The sequence below is a fragment of the Musca autumnalis genome, unplaced genomic scaffold, assembly GCF_047663935.1.
Source record: "Musca autumnalis isolate F117 unplaced genomic scaffold, ASM4766393v1 scaffold_1, whole genome shotgun sequence".
Taxonomy (NCBI): Eukaryota; Metazoa; Arthropoda; class Insecta; order Diptera; family Muscidae; genus Musca; species Musca autumnalis.
Genome location: NW_027411644.1, coordinates 224,162,722 through 224,181,343, shown reverse-complemented (window position 1 = coordinate 224,181,343; position 18,622 = coordinate 224,162,722). Strand labels below are relative to the sequence as shown.

General features: G+C 35.5%; 1 protein-coding gene across 1 annotated transcript in view; it reads right to left on the bottom strand.

The window, feature by feature from the left end:
• The window catches only part of Obp83cd (Odorant-binding protein 83cd), a 540,642-nt gene that overhangs the window by 233,252 nt on the left and 288,768 nt on the right, over window positions 1–18,622 (bottom strand). Inside the window, exon 5 of the mRNA XM_073960309.1 lies at window positions 2,855–2,893. The gene's annotated coding sequence lies outside the window, so the exon portion shown is untranslated. The remainder of the gene's footprint in view (window positions 1–2,854; window positions 2,894–18,622) is intronic.

Sequence of the window (18,622 nt, the reverse complement as noted above, 5' to 3'; positions counted from 1 at the left end):
AAAAGCTGTCAACATAGGTCCACTTCTGGGTGAAGCCCCACCACCTTACACATCTATTAAGGAGTAAAATGTCAATATTTTTTGTTTTCATTTGTATCTATAATGTTTATTGGACCATTCAGCGGGTCTGTACAATTAATTTTGTTAATAATGTCTTTCAGATCAAGTTCAGGTCTGCACTGCATTACAATTTTTAACGTATTTTGGTATTTGTACCGCAGCATCTAAAAATGTTGCACTATATGTAAATCACCAACATTTAGAGGTCAAAACTATGAAAAATTGCTAGAGGTTTCTTAATTTTACAGAAATTATCACTGTTAGAATTAGTGAGTGCATTTCTTCAAAACACAGTCAACAATGGCGTTCATTGTCGCGTTTACCTTCCACTTTTGGAAAATGCAACTGAATGAAATTCCCGAAGTCTTTTTAGAAAATCAGTTTTATAGCTTTGCGAACAGAGGAGAATCCAATCCTTCAGATTATATATATCTTCACACGTGAATGTACGTAATTCACTTTTGAAATGACCACGGAAAATAAAAAATTACAATTTTGAAAACTTCAAAAAATCACTTCTTTCCGACTAAAATTGCACGAAAACAATAAGGGTTTTTTTTAATTTTTTTAAAGTGTAAAATATCATAGTTATTTTGTAAAATATTAAGAAAAATAAATCATGGCATACTGACTTACCATTTGTCTGCGCCAATCCATTTTTTGAATGAATGAAAAATACATATCTTACAAAAAAAAAAATTAAGCAAAAGTGCAACTTTAAGTAAATTTTTTAGTCGTTTCGTGGAGTAAATCGCAAACTGATTATAGACCATTTGCAGTGGAGTACTTAGCTAACGAATTCAATAAAAGTTTAATTCATTTCATTTCTTTGAAAATCCCTTAAAGTTTCACTAAACTTCCCAAATTTCGCACTGTGCGACGGCCAAATTTTATACCGAATCGGCAGGCCGTTCGTGAAATATCGTGCGCCCCAACCACTACACATTGTGCCCTAGGGGATTTTTACAACTTGCTGGCTATTTTCTCAGGAAGTATGGACTTGCCCCTGAAAAAACTTGTACTTTCGTAATGTGGGCAGCGAATAGCATTTGCTATAAGAAATATCAAAACGATCCGAGAGCAGGTGCTAAACTGAAGTTTTCCGAAATTTTGTGTGGGAGGTACCCGAACTCCCTTCAAGAGTTATCGTGCGCACAAATTTTCGAACTTTTGGGGGGGGGGGGTGATACCTGAAGAAGTGGACCAATATGGCCCATCTTCGAACTTAAACTAATTTTGGACAAAATATTACCAAAGCCAAATTTTGGACCAAATCGGCTCATCCGTTCGAGAGTTATCGTGTACACCAGCCAGAAAAGCCGACAGACAGACGGACGGACATTGCAAAATCGACTTGAAATTGTCAAAAACGGATTTCGTCCAAACAAACTTGTGGTCTAAAACTATTATTTCGATGAGGCACATTTTGCCCGCATGGACGGGTATATACCCTCGTTAGCATAAATGCTGAGGGTATAAAAAATATACTTGTTTTGTCCCAAATATGAGCTTAGGTTTTTCTGTAACATCCAAACCATGACACCACACCAATCTTTATAATTTAGGTCCCCTTAGATTCGACGTGAAGTTTTGATTTTAAACAGTTGTTTATCTAATTTATGACGCTAAATGGCCCTATATTCAAAAAAATTGGGTTACGTTTAAATTATTTTCAATTTTTTATGAATTCCGCGAAAATTGAGTAGCATTTTACATATATTACGAGTATACAATCTATTTTCAGTGATAATTTTGCCCATTAAAATAGTAGAGTCGCGAGGGGATTCGCACTGGGGATTTTTTTGTTAACATATGTTCCAAAAATTGTTGATGTAGCGCAAAAAGAAACATTTAAAATTTTTTGGAAACTGAATATGAAAAATTTGGAAAAATTCCCCATATACCCTCTATAGTCTATTCCACTGCCGACCAAGAAGAGGGCACAAAAAATTCTGAATATTGGCAACTTTTGAGAGTGTGTTAGTAAGGTTGTATACACGCATGCTGCAAAACAAAAACAAATCAAAACATTGGCTCTCTTTTGTGTGCCCTTTCGTTGCCTTCGGGTCATGTGTGTGTGAATTGCCGAAAAACTTCGTAACTTCAAGAATACCAAAGAACGGCATTGGTCTATACCCAGCAAAATGTTCGATGCCAAAGATGTCATTTAATCATGGGTGCAAGTGATCTAGCATGTCATCTTTTTAGCGTCTTCATCGATTAATTTTATATGAGCGTGGACCCCAAAAGATGCTATTCATTTTTGGATCCAAAGCATGTCATTTTAACCAAACCTTTGCAATGACATTATCATTACGACGAGAGTTTTAACAAGGTTGATTGTAATTTCGAGTCTCCGACAACATCAAGCCTATTGTAAATAATTAATCTTATATATTCAGAAAAAAATTTATAAATAAAAACACAAAATTCATTTCTATTGGATCGATGGAATGGGTTCAAACATCAATCGTCAGATCGGATTATAAGAGGTAGGAAATCATTATTTAATTCTGGTTTGGTGTGTCCTACGTTCATATACAGACATTTTATTACACAATGTTATTAATTACTATTAATAGTATAGTATTTTGTTAGTGGGTTGTGCACTTCAATATCGGATATTATTTATTTAATAGTAAGACTTTGCTTTGCTGGACACATTGTATTGTATGAAAAATTTACATAACTTCATGTAACCGATATTTTTAAAGATTCCTAATCTAATCTCATTATCTAAATTGACAAAACCTAAATGATACAAAACAATTTAATTAATATTATATGAACTTACCTTTTTAGGAGAAATCTCCGTATTTCTTCTTTGCATTATCTGAAATAACATAAATGGTTTTATTTATTAGATAATTATACTTATTATTAAATTACAATTATAATGGTAAGAAAGCCATGACTGCCGAAATCTTAAGCTATCACAATGGGCATAAATGTTATTTCTTACTCCTCAAGTCACCTTAAAGTATCACTAATACGCACACACACACAATCACATTCTAATCTGAACATAAATGTTTAAGCTTCGTCTTATTGTCGCAATTTGTTGAAATTTGTCTGTATTTAACCAACTGCTTAGTTTATGATATCAATGGATGGAGAGGATTTTCAGTTGACCAACCAATGACACTTGAGCATGAGTTGAGTCAAGAGTATAAACACACACACATTTTCATGGATTTATTAAAATCTTCCATTTGCCAACGCTGCTGCGGTAGTAGCTACAACCAAATTCTGTTGGGCCGATTTGCATAACCGAATTATGTCTAAGAACACAGGTGAGTATGTTAATGAAGATGGTCGTAAAGAAGCACAGGGACGTAATGCACGACACATTCGTGCCAGATGTATATATATATATATATTAGACATACATACATATATATACTTGAACATATATATCTTTCTTGCATCTTTTAAACACTGCACATGCATATGGTTGGCTGTATACAAAGGACTTATCTTACTGTGGAGATGAAAAGTGATAGTTTAAAATGAGAATTCATAAAATCATTAAACATTAGCAAATATTGTCATTTAATATGAGCTTATAGGAATTGATATTCTGATTCCAAAACAAAAATGCTTAATTATCCGACTTGCGCACGTTGGTTGATGGAAATAACTAATTTCCTTGTTGACCATGTACAGCACGTTTGTTCCACAAGCAGAACCAAAGATGTCAATATTATAAGATAGGAAAAGTCAATTGTGAAAAATTAACTGTAGAGGGAGTTAACCTCTGTTGCTACGATATCATAGCAACATTCTGTTAAACGAAAACTGTTACTCATTGGAATATTGACAAGAAAAACATTAAAACTCATATTTCACGGCGTTGACTTTTGTTTTTTTTATTAAATAAAAAATAAGAAATAGTGAAGAAATAAATTTCAGCCACAAAACACGACGTTAATGTTTTCTGTCGCGAGAAATGGGAATCAAAAACTATTGGCATTGCTGTTATCAATTCCAGTGAGTTGTGTAGCCATCTGCAACCAAAATGTGGAACTATTAGCATATGTTTTTGGAAAATGCATTTGTTCGGGTCTTTATTGCTATACGTCTTTGGCAGAACTATGAATATATTTAAAATAGAATCGAACTTCTAACTATACCCTAAGACTTTCGACTAACGTACCCTACACGAAACATTGTTTTTGTCCCCAAGTATGTTTCTACGAAATCCGTTGCAGATAATTTAGAGTCGATTTAGCTCTGTCCGCCCGTCTCTCTATCTTATTGCAGCGCACAGTGTTGCCGCTTCCATACAAAAGTGGACAAACATAGAAGGAGTTGACCTAGGTTGATCATTTTTTGCACAAGTACTTATAAGGGCATAGGAATGAAAAATTTCAACTTTGGTCCATATCGGTTCAGATTTGGATATAGCCCCCATATATATCTTTCCCCGATTTTGCTATAACTCGGTCAATTTTAATCGAATAGCCTTCAAATTTTATATGTGATATTTTCTCCTGAATAGATTCACCGATTGTAGTAAAAATCGGTTCAGATTTCGATATAGCCCCCATATACTATATATTTTCCCGATTTTGCTATAATTCAGTTGGTATCAACTTCCATCAAATCCCCATCCAAAACTTTTAATGATATCAACAAACTTTTCAGAAAATGTTATTTTAAATGTCGTCTAATTTTCATATGATTATCGCTTTAGATTACCTGGGAAATATTTTTCATATTTAAAGAGCTATAACTTCATTATGGATGCATATATCGACAAAATTCTTTCAGATTCGTTGTATCGGATGTGTTTACTGTAAGAAAAAAGATAAACATATGCAATGTTAACATCAAATTTTTTGATTTTTGTCCACGCGGCAACACTGTGCAGCGCCCGATAACTCTCGAACGAATCAAAAGTTCATCGTTTTTCGACGAAATGAAGCGCACTCTGAAATGGATCAACCGATTGGGCCCAAAATTTATATCTCGTAATATTTCTCTCAGACATTGATCAGGCTAGAATGTGGACAATATCGTTCAACGCCTTCGGGTACTGCCAACATCCAATTTCAAAAATGTTCACACATGTGCAGTTAAAGGACATGTCTCAAATGGTTTTAAATTTTTGCAGCAACGGTACAGATTTTTGAGGGGGAGTCCAAGCTTCTTGATTTTACCTACGAATTACTGAGCATCCGAGTTGGCCAAAACTCTATTACTTGTAATCTGATACCAATCATCAATTAGTGTATTCAATTAGTGTATCAGCCTTCTCTACTGTGTACTACACCAAGAAACAAGCCATATCGTCTGCTACGCACGAAAAGGTTGCTATTTTGCTTTATAAGCGCACTGATTATGAATGGTGGACTCCTGACTTTTCATTGATGATGATGTATGAGTTCAAATACCACACATATTGCAAAACTTGTAAAAAATCCTTTCGATAGAAAGACATTCTACAATCTACGATGGAAAAAACATATCGATTGTAATATGTTGTATAATTTATAAATTTAAATAAAAATAAATAAAAAAGTTTCAATTTAAAATTCGCAAACACAAATTTGCAATATTGTACGTATACATAGGGGTTCCAAATGACATTTTCTAGCAATAACATCTGATATGCCTGATGATGTTAAGCTAACCAGTTAACGAAACGATTTTCGTATAGCGGTTGATGTGTGTAGGACTTTGCTAGATAACAATTTTCGAATATAATCTCCTTAGGTCATACATTTCGATTAATAATTAAATTTATTAAAAATCTCACAAATAATGGCATAAACTTAAAAATCCAAATTTTAGTTTTTTTTATACCCTCAGCATTTATGCTAAAGAGGGTATGTACACTTTCACACGGGCAAAATGTGCCTCATTGAAATAATGGTTTTAGACCACAATTATGTTTGGACACACAATTTGGAGTCGATTTAGCAATGTCCGTCTGTCTGTCTGGCTGGCTGGTGCGCACGATAACTCTCAAACGGGTGAGCCGAATTAGTTCAGAATTTGGCATTCGTAATATTTTGTCCAAACTTAGTTTAAGTTCGAAGATGGGCCATATCGGTCCAGTCCTTCAGGTACCTCCTCCACAAAAGTTCGAAAATGTTCGGAAAATTTGTGCGGACCATAACTCTTGAATGGAGTATTCAATTTGGTCCATACTTTGCACATCGTGAAATTTCTACCAGACAGGCACCAATATGGACTCTATCGGTCTACTCCTTGGGGCACCTCCCACACAAAATTTCGGAAAAGGTCAGTTTGGGATTTTTGTTGTAGCAAATTGTATTCGCTGGCTCAACTACGATGGTACAAAGTTTATTTGGGGTAAGTCCATACGTCCTGAAAAAATAGCCAGAAAGTTGTATATATCCCCTATGGCACAATGTCTAGTGGTTGGAGAGCACGATTCGGTCTAACATTTGATCATTGTAATATTTTGAATGAACTTAGTTTAAGTTCGAAAATAAGCCATGTCGGTCCATTCTTTTTGGTACCTCTCCCACAAAAGTTCGAAAATGTTTGGAAAAATTGTGCGAACGATAACTCCTGAAGGCAGTAACGGATTTGGTCCATACTTTGCACAACGTAATATTTCTACGAGACATAGATCAGGCTTGAATATGGACTATATATGTCAACTCCTTCAGGTACCTCCCACACAGAATTTCGGAAAAATGCAGTTTAAGGCCTGCTTTTGAATCGCTTTTATCTTTGTTGTAATAACTTGTATTCGCTGCCCTCATTACGACGGTACAAGTTCATGCTTCCTGATATCGTGGCCCAAAACCTCTAAGTTATACTTGACCAACTGAAATTACTGGTGGGCACAAAATCTATCAAAAGTAAAGAATCCCAAAATAAGATCTACTTCCTAAATGGATTATGTCGGTCCATCCCTTAAAGTACATCATACGCAACACTTTTGATCTTCAAACCAAATATATATTTTTGTCGGCAAATTTTATAAAAGGGCTACAAAATCCGTAATCCGTAGACTCGATATTGTCAATAGATGGACGTTTCAATTCACACAGGCTGAGGGTATATGTCCGTCGGCAAAGCCGACTGATACTTTTTTACTTGTTTTTTTCCGTACATTTTAGTTAAAATTATATGTGGTGCTTATATGTAATACGTCCTTTTTATACCCTCACCAGTTATGCTAACGAGGGTATATACACTTTCATACGGGCAAAATGTGCCTCATCGAAATAATGGTTTTAGACTCCAAGTATATTTGAACTAAATGTGTTTCAGACAATTTGGAGTCGATTGAGCAATGTCCGTCCGTCTGTCTGTCAGTCTGGTTGGCTTTGGCGCACGATAACTCTTGAACGGATCAACCGATTCAGTCCAGGCTTTCGTAATATTTTGTCCAAACTTAGTTTAAGTTCGACGATGGGTTATATCGGTCCACTCCTTCCGGTACCTCCCCCACAAAAGTTCGAAAATGTTCGGAAAGTTTGTACGTACGATAACTCTTGATGGAAGTAACCGATTCGGTCCATAATTTGCAACTCGTGAAATATCTACCAGACTTTGATGAGGTTCCAATATAGACTCAATCGGTCCACTCCTTCGGGTACCTCCCACACAAAATTTCCGATAAGTTCAGTTTCGGGCCTGCTCTCGAATCGCTTTGATTTTGGTTTTAGCAACTTGTATTCACTGCCCGCCATACGACGATACAAGTTTCATCAGGGGCAAGACACGGTGTGAGGTGGTTGGAGCGCAAGGTAAATCTCGAACGGATCTGCCGATTGGGTCCAAAATTTGGCCTTAGTAATATTTTGTCCAAACATTGTTTAAGTTCGAAGATAACACATATCGGTCCACTCCTTCAGGTACCTCCCCCACAAAAGTTCAAAAATGTTCGGAAAAATTGCTCGTACCGTAACTCTTCAAGGGAGTGGCCGAATTGGTCCATACTTCACACATCCTAATATATCTACCAGATATAGATCAGGTTTAAATATGGACTATATTTGTCCACTCCATCCGGTACCTCCCACACAAAATTGCGGATAAGTTCACTTTAAGACCTGCCATCGAATCACTTTGATTTTTTGTTGAAGCAACTTGCATATATAATTGTTCCGCAAACATCCCATACCGGACAAAGGAGACTTCTCTCATACCAATGATTAGCTCAATTCATATTAGATCAATGATAAGGGACCTAAGACACCACTTGTAGAGAAGTTTTACATGGCTGAACAAGTGAGAAAAGGCTATAGTCGGTACGGGGCCGACTATGTGATACCCTACACCACTACCTCTGTAAATAATCTTTTCACTTGAAAACATTTATTTTATGGAGATACGAAAGTTTTCACCTATCTGGCTTTTATACCAAATGACTTAAGGCGAACTGAACCAAAATAATTAATATTTAATTTTATATTTGAATACTGTCGACATCACCAACATCAATAGGCTGCTATCTCTGTGAGAAAATTTCGTGATGATCCGATCAAAATTCCGACCTGTAGTGTGATTGCAGAAAAAGTGGAAAAAAGGGATGCATTAACGACTATTGCGGTATCTCTATTATTTGACTACCTACGCCAACCTACTTTGCATAATTTCAAAGATGGAATTTTCTACTTTCAGGCTTTGCTTTTAGAAGGTCCCCAACCAAAGGTGTGATATCCGTCATTATTATTAAAATCGCAAAAATGAGAAGTAGGGTTTTATAGCGACTATTGCGATATCTTCGTTGTTAGACTACCTACGACAACCTACGTTACATTGTTGTAAAGGCGATATTTTATACTTTCATTGCCAGGTTTTGCTTTTTGTAGACCCCTTATAGACGCTGAGATATTTGCTTTGGAATAAAATGTTGACTTTTCCTCCAAATAAGTTTTTGCTCATTCCGACACCAAAATATTATCCGACCATCATCAAAATCAATAGGCTTCTTCCTCTGTGAGACCCACATTAACCCTCGAAATTTCGTGACGATCCGATCAAAATTGCGACCAGTAGCATGATTTCCAAAAAAATGGAAAAATGGGATGTATTATCGAATATTGCGATATCTCCGTTATTTGGTTACCTACGCCGACCTAGTTTGCATCATTGTAAAGATAGGATCTTCTACTTTCATAGTAAGGCTTTGCTTTTGGAAAGTCCCCAGCCAAAGCTGTGATATTCGTCATTATAACTAAAATCGCAAACATGAAAATTTGGGTTTTATTTGCGACTATTGTGATATCTTCGTTGTTTGATCACCCACGAGATCCTACTTTACATCGTTAGAAAGGTGATATTTTATACTTTCATTGTCAGGTCTTGCTTTTGGTATACCCCGTATAGAAGCTGAGATATTCGCTTTGGAAAAAAACGTTGTCTTTTTATCCACATAAGTTTTTTGCCCATTCCGACCCCTAAATATAATCCGACCATCACCAAAATCAATAGGCTTCTTCCCCTCCGGGACCCCCATCAACACCAAAAATTTCGTGACGATCCGATCAAAATTGCGACCTGTAGCGTGATTACAAGGTTTAGATGGACAGACGGACGGACTGACGGACGGACACACATAGCCAGATCGACTCAGCTCGTCGAGACATTCATTTTGATATATATAAGTATGGGTCTACGACCATTATTTCGATGCGTTACAAACTTTTTGGCCAAAACCAACTTATAATACCCTCCCCACACAGTGGTGTAGGGTATAAATACTCAGGAAATGTCGCCAACATTACTGAGGGGTATTTTGCCACCGTTGAAATTTTTGATGTTGCCTGGCCGGGGAATCGAACCCACGACCTTTAGTGTGCAAGGCGGGTGTGCATTCCATTGCACCACGGTGGCACTTGCATTCGCTGCCTCAATTACGATGGTAAAAGTTTTTTCAGTGGCAAATCCACACTACTTGAGCAAACAGCCAGAAGGTTGTAAAAACCCCATATGGCACCATATGTAGAGGCTGGAGATCCACTTCCATAATGGTCAATGTCGATCCATTCCTTTAAGTATTTCCTCCGCAAAACTTTTGCTCTTTAATCCTAATCAACATTTTTGTCGTTTCATATGCCCAAAATTTTTAAAACCCTCAAAATACATACGTTTTTTGGGAAAAAATTGTTGGCTGAGGGTATATCTCTGTCGGCCAACCCGACTGATACGTTTTTACTTGTTGCAAAATAAAAATGTTGATGTTTCTGCTTATTACATAGGCATTTGCAAAGCAGTCCGTCATAATCCCGAGCTATATGATCATACATTTTGATGTATTTGAATCATACATTCTTTAAAAATATTCTATCTGGTCGATGATGCAAAAGTGACAGATCTGTACGGTTTTAAATAACTTTTCAGATCAGGGGAAGAGTTTACCTCAAAAAAATAATAATGGAATAACTGCATTGCAGTTCTAACCCACATACATATATATTTGCCAATATCGTTGTTTAACCGCTTCTTTAATTTGCATCAATGAAGCAACTTTACCGAAATATGTCCTGCATAAATTAAAATATTCATGTGATTATTTTCACCACCCAAGTACTATCCGATCATATTCTACTATTATTTCGTCTTCCGTCATGGGAAATGTTGTCGATCTTGAACTTACACAATTAAAACTGTGGATCACGGTACATATTTGGCTGAAACTCTGTTATCTGACCATGGAACGCTGTTATCAATATATTTGGCAACAACGGAAAGGTCAAGACTTCCTCTTCTAAATATAACTTATGGGGATGGAATAAAGGAATAAAGATATAGTCATAATACTAAAAATTTCACCAATTTCCACACAAAAGTTTCGGTCGATACGATCCAAGATTCTTCTTTTTCGCAAAACCAAAACCTTACTTAAAATTTAGCTCCAATCAAACCATCATTGCCACTTCCATAGCCGCTGCAAAGTAAAATCAAAAAATGTTTACATTTTACGGTCATCACCAACAAATAACAGGGCCTCTTCTGGTCAGAAGTTGACCTCCGCACAAAATTTCATGACATTTGGCCTATAATTGGGGCCTGGAGTTGTTATTACAATTGTTAATGGACAGACGGATATACATAGTTCGCGTTATCACATCGATATATAAAAAATTGCAAGGGGGGTCTGCGACGAATATTTCGCGATGTTACATGAATATTGGGCAAAAAAACTTATAATAGCCTTCCCACATTGTTGAGTAAAGTATAAATATTTTATTTTAAAAAATCCGTAAATTGAAGGAAAAGGTCGTAAATCCCAACAAAAATTCAAAACTATGAGAGGAAAATGTTGTAAGTCCAAAGATATCCAATTAACTCCCAAACATGATTGAATTGAATCAAACAAAATACAGGTATTGAAGTAGAAAAAGTAAGCTAATAATACTGTTTTTACCACCATAATAAAATCTTTAATACAGAACGCTGTATAATGTTTTTCTTCCTCCTGAAACATTTCTAAAATAGACTTACGACCTTTTCGTGCGTAGCAGACAATATATGCCTTTCTTGTTAACCCCATATAACGGTAAGAGGGTCACTAGAAAACTTTCTGGCCTATGCAACACGCAGTGTCGCCAGGAGTTATTTGGCTAAGCGTACTCAGACAGTTTGACATACGACCATACAAAACAAACCTCGAACTCACTTTTTGTTCTGCTCAAAACATTTAGAACTGAGAAAATTTGATTCAAAATCAGAAGAATTTTTTTTTTGTTTTGATAATATATTGTGAGTTATATATTTTATTTATTACCTGGAGATATCGTAAAGGAAACCAGTTAACTAAATAAAATAATATACCCTTTGGAATCCTGTGCTCTAAGTGCTGAATTTATATTACTTAAGCTGATCGGGTCCGATAAGAACATATAACGTATTTGCAAAACAATTACTAGTCTTACGTGGTTACATATATGTACGTTTAGAGGCGGTTTTATGCCAAAGCACCCTGTTGTACGACACTTTTGGTGTGTACATGTTGCGATTTTGATATGTTATCTGCCCGGTTAGTTCTTGGATCTGACAAATATCTCGACCTTATGCATCCAGTACTATTTCTGTCCATAAAAATACTTCCAGGGCAATATTAAACACATTCTACATTTTGGGTCAACTTTTTAGTATAAGGGGACAAATTCTATTACCTCTCGACCTGGTGATCAAGTACATTTTTTCAAGTCAAATATTGATTTAAATCGACGGGAAGTACACGGTTTTACTACCCCAAAAAGAATACCACACATTTTTACATTATTAAATTGAAAATTACACTTTTCCAGGAATTTACTGTTTTCCCAAAATTACCTATTTTGGTATACCGGTATCCTTGGTATGTATAGATTTATCTGCGCCAAGTCTTATTTTAACATCAGTTGATGTCCTCTTGGAGATCTACTTAATAATTCGTATAATTATTTTATCCTCCCCTGCAGGAGATGTTGTTGTCCTTACACCTCCTTCCCATCTTATGGCGATTTTAGTTCTTTTACGCAGTATGCAGCTCTGGTTTTGATATTGTGCTGTTCCCATGTTTATTTTTGGACATCGTTGGATCCACAATTTTAAAAAAATTTCTGGTCATAATTTAAGTTTTTCTTAAAAAATTAGACACGTCTTGTTTTCGGCATACTTGTCTGTCAAAAGTAAACGTAGGTGGGATAAAATGTACTCCTTATTAAAACTTTTTACCCCCTTCTTCTGATTAAAACAAATCTGATGCTAATCAATACAAAAACTCTTCAAAAATTAACTAATAAATATTTGTAACACGGAGTTAAAAATGTTTTTAGCAGTCTAAACCATGTGTTCCTCCGGTATTTCACACATGTTTGTAACATAAGTGTTCATAACTGAATAATCAGTAAATAAAGAATCAAATAACAAAAACAAGTGTATTTCAAAACTTAAAATGTCCCTAAAAATAGATTGAATGTAATATAGGCATATGTGTTGCAAATGTTTTGAGCAGCACTGTAGGTCCACATTTTGATATAAGCCCCATTTAAAGGTCCCGACCGATTGTACACATTTATCTCCACCTACAATTAGGGACAGGAAAAAACAAATTATTTTATTTTAGTTCAGAATATTTTGGATTGTATAAAAAGTTCGACCGTTTTACGTTTTTTTTTTTTGCTTGTTTTCATTTCTAATATTGGAATCTCAATGCGTATGATTGTTATTGAAACCATTCTTATTTATAACAATCATACTCACATGGGATTTTTTTTTTTAATCGTAATAATAAGTACCCAGCAAAATTAAATGGGAGTGGTTCCATGTGAAATCGTGATTCTTTAGTTCTTTTGCATGAGTTCAAATGAAGTCGTGAAATATCCGATCTGTTTCATCGAATTTTCATGAGTGCAATTGAAGCGGTGAGGGATCAGATCTTTGCCATAATATTATCGTACATTCAAATAATCATGTACCCGAATAATTGTTTACACAGATCCGTCACTTTTGCATTATCGACCTGATCAAATGGATTTAAAATAGCTGCTTTACAAATGCTTGTATAATCAGTAGAAACATAAGCCCTTTTTTATCGCAAAACATAAAGGACGTATTACATATACATAAGCACCACATATTAGATAGAAAACTCGATTTTGTTAATAACACTGTACAACACAAAAAGTAATTACAGGTAAAATTGGACAGATTATTAAAGAGGACCGAAAAATAGAAGATACGTGTATCGGCATTTTGAAAATTTACGCCGGAATGCACCCAAAATGCATGGGGAAATTCTCCACATATGTTAATTTTTGGAAATATTGGAGTTAGGATTCCTTGAGATCCTTGCATTTTAGGCATAGAGTGTAATTGGCAATATGTCAACAATGAGAGAAATCTCTTAGATACAACATTTAACCCTCAAACGAATTATCGAAGGGGTATTTTTGGTCCCTTTTTCAAAAACGTTTTAAATCCCCTTTAAAATGTGAACGATTCGGATCGAATATTCTAGAAAAATATTCACCATAAAGTTTCACTATAGGCTCTAGAATACATCAGAACCCTAAATCTTAACTGCAAGTCCAAAATCTGTAAAATCAAAAACATGCTTTAGGGTTAATGTTGTACTTTATCTATGTTTATGCCAAGTTGTCCAACAAAATATCATCCTAGATGGATGACGTCAAAGACAAAAATATTCTCCGTTATATTTTACCATAAGTCATCGAAGGAATGAAATATTTATTTACATTATATAACAATGAACTTGTGTTATTTTTTAATGAAATTTGTTTCGTTCACTTTTTGAGGTGATACATGAAACTAATATAAAACTAAGTTTTAAACAAATATGTACTACCTAACCTTTACTTAATTTAGTACCATTTAGTACTTTTCGCGCATTCATAGTTTCCAAAAACACTTTGGTACATCTTTTTAACTCTTCATCAGTGACCCTCAGTCCATGTTTGGGGAATCAAGCTCTATCCTTTCACCCAAATCTAAATTGTACTAAATTTAGTACCATTTAGTACTGTTCGTACACATAAGTACGAATTTCCAAAACTACCTCAATCCTACACTTCAACAGTAATCTCAATTACGAATTCAAAATCCCGGCTCTATCAGTTTACCCATTTGGGTACCAAATTTTGTACCATTTAGTACTTTTCGTACCCACAAGTACGAATTTCCAAAACTACCTCAATCCTACACTCCACCAGTAATCTCAGTTCTAAATTTCGAGATTCCAACTCTATCCGTTCACCCAAATCCCTATTGTACCAAATTCAGTACAATTTAGTACTTTTTCATACACCTAAGTACAAATTTCCAAAACTACCTCCATATCTCAATCCTACGTTCCTACAGTGATCCTAATTCCAAATTTCAGGATTCCAACTCTATCCGCTAGCCCAAATCCAAATTTAGTACCATTCAGTACTTTTCGTACAAATGAGTACACATTTTCAAAACCTTCTCCTTGTATCAACCTAACTTCTCAACCTTGATTCTCATTCCAAATTTCAAGCTTTTAGCTTTATCCATTCAGATGATACCAAATGCTACCAAATGTAGTACATTTCGTGCACTTGTAGTTCAAATTTTTGAAAACCATTCGGTATGTTTATTCTATATTCTAACTCTACCGGTTCGCCAAATACAAATGGTACCATATTTAGTACCTTTTAGGGCTTTAGTTCGAATTTCCAAAAACCCAGCTTTATCTGACACCTTCTGACCAAGAGTGACGAAATTCGTTTCAGACAATTTGGAATCGATTTAGCCATGTCCGTCTGTCCCTCTGTCTGGCTGGGTGGTGCGCACGATAACTCTGGAACGGTTAAACCGATTCGGTCTAAAATTCGACTTTCGTAATATTTTGTCCAAACTTAATTTAAGTTCGAAGATGGGCCATATCGGTCCATTCCCTCAAGTACCTCCCCCACAAAAGTTTATAATTTGGAGCAAACATTTTGAACACGATGTGACTTACACTCTCGATGGGACTTACCGATTTGATCCATACTTTGCCCAGACATATATCATGTTCCAATATACACTATATTGGTCCACTTCTTCGGGTACCTCCCACACAAAATGTCGGAATAGTGCGGTTTAAGGCCTGCTTTCGAATCGTTTTGATTTTTCTTGTAACAACTTATATACGCCGGCCCCATTACGACGATACAAGTTTTTCCAAGGGCAAGCCCATACTTCCTGAGAAAAAGGCCCCGAAAGCTGTAAAAACCCGCTATGGCACCATGTATAGTGGATGGGGCGGACGAACGAATACACCGATTCAGTCCAAAATTTGGAAGTCGTAATATTTTGCGTAAAATTTAAACAAGTTCTAAGATATCGGTCCAATCCTTTGGGTACCTCACCCACAAAAGTTCAAAACTTTTCGATAAAATGGTGCGCATGATAACTCTCGAAGGCAGTAACCGATTTGGCACATTGTAATATTTCTAATAGACATAGATCCGGTTAGAATATGGACTATATATGTTAACACCTTGGGGTACCTCCCACACAAAATTTCTTAAAAGTGCAGTTTAGGACCTCCTATCGAATCGTTTTGATATTTTTTACAATATGTTGTGCTTGTGGGGCTTTGCTTTTACGATGGTACACGGTTTTTGAGTGGCAAGTCCATACTTCTTGAGAAAATTACCCGAAAGCTTTAAAAACCCCCTGGCTGGTGTCCACGACAACTCTCGACCCGAATACTGCGTTGGTCCACACTTTGCATATCGTAGTATTTCTTCTGATATTAAATGAAATTCAAAGCTGGTGCTTATAGGTCCACTCCTTCCGGTAGCCCCACAAAAGTTCGAAAATATTCGCGATATCTCATAAACGGAGCAACCGATTTGGTTCAAACTTTGGATCTCGAAATAATTTGTCCAAACTTAGTTTATGTTCAAAAGTGGGCCCTACAGTACATTCCTTGGGGTACCATCTACACAAATGTTCGACATTTTTCTTTAAGTGCGGTTAAGGATCGATTCGAGGATCCTTTAGACATTTTTGCAGAAGATACTCCTAGTGGCCCTGTTTACAGCAATATTATGTTTTTTGTAGACAATCACATGTTTCCTGATATAATAGTCCAAAAGCTCTGAATTATATGGTGACCAACAGAAATGACAATAATGTGGAATAACGCCTTCCAAAATGGACTATATCGATCCATTCCGTTAGGTACCTCCTACGCAGAACTTTTGTGCTTCAATCCAAATCCATATTTTTGTTGGTTCATACTGCCAAAATTTTGAAAACCCCCTAAATACATACGTTTTTTTTGGAAAAAAGTGTTTCAATTCACATAGGCTGAGGATATATCTCTGACTGATACTTTTTTACTTGTTGTTCAACATTTTACCATTATCCAATCACTTTCCAACATTTCACCCTGACTGTTGTAATATGGTATCACAAAACGCACTACGCCCTATTGAATCGCACTCAAAGAGATCTACATAATCCAACAGCAGTTGAAGAAGATTTTATCTACAGTGATGACTCCATGGGATTTTGTGCAAAATAGCCATACAAGAATCATCGTTGTTGTCCGTCGTCGTCGTCAATGACAATGACGAGTTCCTAATTAATTAAATTGTATTTGAATTAACTGTAATTGAAGAAACTACTGAGTGTAGGACGGTTGTATCAGCATCACTTGATGTTAGTCCTTTAAGCCAAACGAAGAGTGATGTTGAAATTGCATTGCTGTTACATGCATTCCTCCCGCGTGAGTGCGGGCGTGTGTGTGTGTGTAATGGCAAATGCACTTTGTCCTGTATACATGGGTCGCTTGGTCAATTTTCTATGTTATCTCATGATGGGCAGGAGATATGAAAGCCCATTTTCATCTGAATGTTAATACCTAAACGCAAATGAAAGTGTTCACAATGGAATGAGAGAATATGGTAACAATATTGGCTTATCAATTGCAATTACTTGATTACATTGATGTAAGTTATCCTTTTAAGTAGTTATCCTTTGAACAATAGTGAATTAGAACAAACACACGAACACGCCGACACACGCATACACATAAATTTACCTAGGTCAGTACTTAGTTATTATTATTTAAGATTTCAGTTAGTTGATTACAATTTGGATAATATGTAAACATAAAATGAGGTTACCAAAGGGAGGAAAGAGGGTATCCCTTACGTTTACTGATGTCGTTAAATGCTTAATATATGATTTGATTTATGTTCCTTGTAAATGTATTTTGTACTGTGTGGATTACAAAGGTCTTATTAGAGTAAATAAGTAGTGAGTTTCGCCTTAAACCTTTTGACATTTGAATAAATTCTTACACCAGAAATTACCCCTGAGGTGTAATAAGGATTTCTGCGTACTTTTAATTTGAAAGGATTAGATATTATTGAGCTTAATTAATTTTTACATTTTAATCTACGGACTACAATTGTTGGCATAGTTTCCTGTAGTTCGCCCTTTGAGTGGGTGGGTGTTTGAAATGTAACTATTTATGGATTTAAAACGCATTGTACGATTGGATTGTGAAAATCATAGAGATAGCATAAAGATTTGAACGAAAAATTAATTACTGCGAAACAACCACAGATCTACATAGGTAAAGTTGTTTAGAAAAATTCTTGTTTTTGGGAAGGCTAATCAACGAATAAATGTGCTGTTATTAGTGGGTAATAACAGAAGGATGGGCTAGGTGAATTAAGATGCCAGGCACAGGTTCTAATCCAAATAACATTGAGAAGTATGTAAGCCTAAGGTATTAAAAATTTAAGTAGTGAGTAGTAACAAAGTATATATCGGTTTACCCATGGTACAATAACCTAGAAGGATGGACAGGTTCGAAAAAATGGTCAGAATTACTATAAATAAATATTCAACAAGTTGTACTGTTGTTTTTGGGTCATTAACTAAAAACGCGAAAAATGAATGGAACGCCAAGTTTTATTCACAGAGTCAGCTTCTTTCTGTATATTTTCAAAAGTTTGTTTCATTTCAATAAATGTTGTAATAACAAATTTCATTCCAACGAAATTTTAACATGTTTTATTTATTTATTTATTTATTTATTTATTTATTTATTTATTTATTTATTTATGAATTCCTGCACAACAAGATTAACATC